The sequence below is a fragment of the Scophthalmus maximus genome, chromosome 6, assembly GCF_022379125.1.
Source record: "Scophthalmus maximus strain ysfricsl-2021 chromosome 6, ASM2237912v1, whole genome shotgun sequence".
NCBI classification, from domain to species: domain Eukaryota; kingdom Metazoa; phylum Chordata; class Actinopteri; order Pleuronectiformes; family Scophthalmidae; genus Scophthalmus; species Scophthalmus maximus.
In genome coordinates, this window is record NC_061520.1 from 20,072,717 (window position 1) to 20,079,399 (window position 6,683).

The 6,683-nt window shown below is 42.3% G+C and overlaps 2 non-coding genes across 2 annotated transcripts; both read left to right on the plus strand.

Annotated features, from left to right (window-relative positions):
- The first annotated feature begins 268 nt into the window (after positions 1 to 268).
- On the plus strand, positions 269 to 341 carry trnaf-gaa. The gene has a single exon. It is a non-coding gene; the product is annotated as a tRNA-Phe (tRNA).
- A 1,261-nt stretch (positions 342 to 1,602) lies between these two features.
- On the plus strand, positions 1,603 to 1,675 carry trnaf-gaa. Its single transcript has one exon. It is a non-coding gene; the product is annotated as a tRNA-Phe (tRNA).
- The last annotated feature ends 5,008 nt before the right edge of the window (positions 1,676 to 6,683 follow it).

A 6,683-nucleotide genomic window follows, 5' to 3' on the forward strand; every position in this document is an offset into this window, starting at 1 on the left:
CTACGTGGGATTGAAGCCTGCAGGGCGAAGTAATTCAGCAGCACTTTCAATCGAGCGCGGACCATCGGGCCGCTGCTACTTCTTTTTATAAAAATGATTTACTGCAACCAGACGTAAGTTCTGGTTTCAAAATGGAATTACGTTCGAGTCCCTAAACACATTTTGGGGACAATGATCAGTCCATTAAGTCGGGCAGGGGTCAGTACCGTGAGTTATAGCATCTCATGCGCCCTGTCAACTACGTGACCGATCGTCTACCCTACATGGAGCCGAAATAGCTCAGTTGGGAGAGCGTTAGACTGAAGATCTAAAGGTCCCTGGTTCGATCCCGGGTTTCGGCAGTGATGTCGCGTTTTAAATGGACTGGACGTTCAGCAGCAGGTTCACATCTTCCTCAGGAGTAATTCTACACAAAATGTCTAGTAGCCACATCTTATGTCAGAAATATGGAACTGTTACATGATTTTGTAAGCCGAACAGAGTGGGTAGTAGGTCCTGTGATTCCTCCGTAATCTGTTTTCATGACAAAAAACAATTCTGGATTCCTTCCAGGCCTATGCTCCACGAGCACATGCGGACACAGATCCACGAGGTTGGTAAGTAAAGTCAAATCTGAAAATCCTGACATGCCGGTGATAAGGTGTGTTTGTTGACACATCTCACTATGAGTTTTGGTTTGGAAAAAAACGGAAAAAAATCAACCACGAAGAGCATTCCTGTTGAATTTGATAGTTGGCCACATAAACGTCCAAGACCTCCGAGAACCATTGTGTGGCTGCTGCACAAGGAACGACCACTCTGGGCCGTGTTTGGTTAATGGTCCTATGCTGATTTTAGAAACAGCAAAGCGTTTTTAAAGCTGGATGGGAAGGAAAGGGAACATGTAGCACTGAAAAGAGGCAGGAAACCCTGCTGTGGGGGAAACAGCACGGTGGTGATGTGGGGAACTGTACAGTAGAGGCTCCTACGAGGATGCATTGACTGCGGATCCTGCTTCTGATTTAAACCATTCAGTCCACCTCCACCAAACAGCCGTACATTGCTGGAGCGAAGCTTTAAAAAAACACTGCTAGACTTTTCAGTGGATCATGAAAATACTCAAGAACATAACTAAGCTCTCTCTGTGCTCTTGGTTCAACATGTGCCACAATTGCTGCATCTGAAGTGGCTTTAGCAGCCTGCTAAATGACGCTTTTCATTTTTTCAGATCAGATTTTTAAGACTAGTTGGTGCTTTAGAGCACATTTTAAAATCTGCGCCATAAAAAGAACATCTTGTATCATTTGCTTTATAACACCCTGTCTTGATTCAGATGCATTGCAGGCGGGATACAAATCGAATGTTGCTGTGTTTAGTGGATGAAAATACAATAAAGTTATCTTAAATCCTAAAATCAGATTTCAACATCATCATGACTGCATGTAAAACATACTAAAACAGTAAAATATGGGGTACTATTACTCCTACTACTACTATGCCACATTGTAAGAGTAAAATGTGTTGCCACAAACTGTCCTTAGTGTTTATGATCATCACTAACATCTTATGCTAGAAGGCCCTCTGCTGGATAGTAGTCAAATTGCATGACTATATAGAATATCAGCCGAAATAGCTCAGTTGGGAGAGCGTTAGACTGAAGATCTAAAGGTCCCTGGTTCGATCCCGGGTTTCGGCACTGACTTTAATTTCCTTTTGAGAGCACGTGTGTAATGACCAGCCGGTCTTTGTGAATTGTACAATATATTTCTGAGGTAACTGAGTTTGTGATAAGTCTGACGTTCATTCAAATATTCCATTTTGAGAAGAGAGTTAAACATTAATTGAATTACATATTATTATAAACTAACTATATCATTATTATTACTTCAAACCCCTTTTTATAGGGTGTCGATTCATTGCCGTCAAATGATTTTCTCATCACATACACTTCACAGCCAGTAGATGGCAGGACAGAGTTTCAGCCAAACAACTGGGACTATGACCAGTTTGAGGAGCGTTAACTGGACATCTGAAGGCCGTAGAGTCTAGCCTTGGTTTTTGAAGTGGAAGAGAATGTTTTATACCTACACTCTGTCTTAGAGTGAAGACAGATTGCTAATACTGTTGTAAAATCAACAAATGACATTGTCTATGGCAAAACTTCCATACTATCGGTCAAAATTCGATGACTCAGTTAATCAACTCAGCCCTAGACATATCTGTTGTGAATGCCTTTGTACAATAATGTAAGACATGATTAAGAACTGCACCCTAATGAGTGCTGGGTAAAAAAAAAAGTGGCCTAATTTTCAAAATATTGAGGACATGCAGCCAAAGAGAGACAAATATAACAAAACAACAACAAACAAAAATCAGCAACTGAGGAGTGCTGAGCATACTTAGGAGGGAGCAGAGACAAGAACTGATGGATACAATCTGGTCCAGTGTTTTTTCCGTCAGGTCCAGCTGAAAACACAAAAATTAGTAATTATGTAACTGTATGTGTTATGTATTGCTGTATTTAGGACACAACAGACTTCAGATGCTGCCAGCGGAGCCCCAGGACTATGGGACCTCCTACGATACATGTGGAGATTCTGGCCTCAGCTGCGCTCACCTGTCCGGGTGCCAGCTGAGGCCTGTGGAGGCAAGACAGCCACGGTCCAAAGAGGCCACGGGGCACCAAATAGGGATTTGCGTCATTCTCATTGAAACCTGAATGAATGGCCAGCCGGCTATCTGTGGTGATGTGCTAATCAGTAGAGCATTGATAATGAACAGACAGAAAAAGTGGTTCAGAGAACTAATGATGATGGAGTTTGACTGGAGGGGATAGAAAAGGTGCAGTGTGTTCTGGTGTGCTCCAGGGGAAACACTGTGTGTGCGTGCGTGCGCGCGTGCGCGCGTGTGTGCGTGCGTGCGTGGAGAGTTTTGAATAATATTAGATAACATTCAATTGATTTCCAGGAGAAAAAAAATATTATTCTATTGGTAATAAAAACCGACAGAAGAATAAAGATAAATGCTTCTGGTTCCCCCCCCCCCCCCCCGCGCGACCCTTAAGTGGATTAAGCGGTAGACGATGGATGATGGCTACTGGTGCTGCCAACAATAACAGTAAACACACTGGTACAGTATTATTCATTAAAGCTGCGGGTATGCAGTCTCACAAACTACAAAAGTTTAGTTATTCTCTAGATGTTTTTCTTTGAATTTAGTAGTAGTAGTGTAGCATTGCATGTATGCAGCTTGTGACACAATCTGTGGAGCTGAGGCTATAATGTGCATCTCTTTTGCATTTCAACTGCCAGTTGTTTAGAAAATATCAGCTGAGAGTTCTAATGGATGTTCTGTAATTCATTGCCCTGTATTATCCAGTGCTGTCTATCATGCAACATCTCTCCCTTGCTCTCGCTTTGCACTTGTTGTTTACCCTGCTGTAGCTTGGTTTCCTGGTAGCGTTGATCCTGGGGTGTTTGGAGAGGTACAAAAAAATTGCCTGAAGATGCCAGTCCAACTCTTAACCAAGTCCGTTTGAATGAACCCCACAGGTGGAGAGCAATTTGGACAATGGAGCGGATGGGTTGGTGCGGGGGAGGATGTTTTGGGCTCTAATTAATCAAAACTCTATTCAGTCTTGTTCCACTTCCAAGCGGCTCCCACAGAGGTCCTCGACAATTTTGGCTGTGCTTAAAGGCTTGCGTAACTGGTGCAGCAACTTTCCCCGGTTTCTGTCCTGTTTGCATTACAGCTTCAGCTCTAAGTAGTAGAGTGGTTGATCAAACACTGCCAGGCCGCATGGACTCTAACCTATGAGAATATTTTATATCGAGCAGAACTTAACAATTTTGTGGGGTATTCATGCATGCAATGGCACAGAATGATGGTTAGCATTGGTTAAGTCAGCTATTTGTCCTCATTGTAACAGACTGAACTCCCCACAAATTTAAACACTTAAAGTGCATGAACTTGCATGAAATTACAGGAGGTAATTCTCCCTGGGTTCTGACACCTTCCACATCACATGTGGTCTTTTGAACAGATGTTAACACGAAAATATAGTGCAGCTTTAATATTTGATTATTTTATCTGTTAGAATACCTCATAGCAGACATTTTGACTTGCTAGAGCAGGAATAGCACAAATGGAATTAGTACCACCAACAATGGCTGCCTACCATTTATGTGAGCCACTTCCTGGACTCTGGCAAAGCTCACAAACTGTTATGACTGACTGGGACAATGAAGGGATGGGAGGCATCATTAATGTTTACACTTATTCCCTTAACACCTCCGACTTTTCTACTTTCACTTGTCAATGTCATGTATACAGCGGAATAAGGCTCCGATAGACCATCTCTCTGCATCTGTTCAAGCGGTGTTTTACTGTCAAACCTCTCGCTTTACACAAGTGCAACTGTCGGGTGCCTCCGCCATCATCACCAGGTTGTCAAACATTTGAATGAATGAGTTCAGTTGTTGACACAAGAATACAAGGTTACACACGCCTCACATAGCATGCAAATGAATGTGGCCCTACATGTTTCTGTCGTCACAGAGAGCATGGCAATTAATATTTATTAGCTGTTGCATAACTCAATCAAGCGTGTCCCTTAAAACTGGAGAGATCTGGCCGACACGAGACAAGTATGCCAGTGTTTGTCTAAGATGGTCTGGTTGTGGAGCTCTTGTGACATAACCCACGATGATGCATGTGCAAATGTGACAAGGAAAGGTTGTCCAAGGGAACACAGTGTGACCTCTCTTTTGTCCTTTGAGCCTAAAAGGACGCATTGTCTTCTCAGACAGACTGAGTAGAAAGTAGTGAACCCACGCACAGCTTCTTGAACAAGCTCCAAGGACAGTGGCAGGGGGGGATCTGTGTAGAGGCTGTTGTTCAAACTGGTGTTGTCCTTTCTTTTTTCCGACCTATACAAATGCCCGGGCGATAATCTACGTCAACAAATCAAAGCTACAATTGAGAAAAGTTTACAGTCATCGCTCCTTTGTCCGTTCTCTCTGGCACAAAAACGCTGAGCTATGTGTGTTGGTGTGATGAAATAGAAAAGAAAAGAAAAGAAAATACTGTTGCTGGTGGAGTTTCCCATAGCTTAATTGCTTGTTTTCAAGATCTTGTAAATCATGTTGTGTGCTCTCTGTTTCTAGCTGCCAGTGTAGATCTGGAGGATCACATGCAGGGTCTGTGTGGTTTGCTGACCCTTTGCCTCGCATGCTCCAAGACAGATGAAGATCACTGACATCATTCCCCGGAGATTGACATGACCAGGTGCACTGGTCCAGTTTACGTACACTCTGTCTGTGAACCTGCAGACTTCCCACTGAAGTCACAGAGATCACATGGGTGAATGACTGAGGTTATGGTGTTTACCTGATGCACCGTGCCCACATGTGACAATAGGCATTCACCCATTCCAATGACAGTTGTCATGCTGGTTCTATGCTCCCCCTCGGGGAGCATCTGTGGTTTTCTCACCAACTGTCGAGGGCCGAATGAATGAGGAAATTTAAAATAGGAGCCGAGTTATTTATCTAGGAGAGAAAATAAGATGACAAGTAATTACTGTAGGGTTGGGACCAGAAAGGCAGCTCAATCAGACACCGAGAAACTGTTTCCTCCTTCCCCTGTCTCTCTCTGCAGATTTGAGTTCATGACCTGTTGTGTAACTCTGCTCCTCAACCGAGGAGATGTGACAACATAATTGCACAAAGATGCAGTTTTAACTTTTCCTTATAAGAGATGTGATCACACTCAATCAACCATTTTGTACTGTGCAGAAAAAAGTATTATTTACCAATACTTTATATGTCCTCATGCTGTGGTGGATAATGTACACGAACACTGCAAAGTGACAACGACACATAGAAAAGAGAAGGAATGCCTACAGATTGACTGTGGAGTGCTGCTCCACTAATCCAGGTATCAAAAAAACAGGTGCTCAATAAGCCAGTAATACCAAGGCACACTGCTTTGCCAAAATTAGAAAAGCCTCTAATAAACAGGCTTAGTGCATACGTGTTTCAACTCACAGCCTTTATCAGGGCATATCAAAACAAAGTAGTCAGCTGGTGCTGTCGGGAAAGTGGGTGTGTACATAGTTAGGTAAATTCCAACAAGGCATCAACAGCAGCAGGGAGCTCTGCTCACAACTTTATTTATAACAATATATTTTATATGCATAATTGCATAAAAGCATAATTTTGATATAGAAAATGGTCCAGCTGGAGCTGATTAAACAGTAAGTGCAGTTGTATGGAGTAAAGAGGACAATAAACATTGTCTTGTTATTTTATTGTTTGTTTTAATCTTGGTATGCAGAACTCCTTGATTGTAGCACTGCTAATGAGTGCAGCATCCCTGTGAAATGCAATCAAGTAATAAATTGGAGCAACTCAGTTGTAACGCAATAGCTCTTTGTGTGAAAGGCACCTCACCATAACTAGATTACCAACCAGGCAAAGCAGGCAACTGTTTCTCGAAAGGTGAAGGAGTAGGTCTAAAATAATAATTTATTTACCTACACGTTTGTTAGAAATGTGAAACTATGGCAGGCCCTCCAGCATCCATCCTGAGGAATATCAAAGTAAAAAGTCCAGAACTGTGTCAATATATATTATACTTTATTTCATTTGATCTTAAATTTGATTACTTTAATATTGTGTGTGTACAGTAATCAACAGACAGAA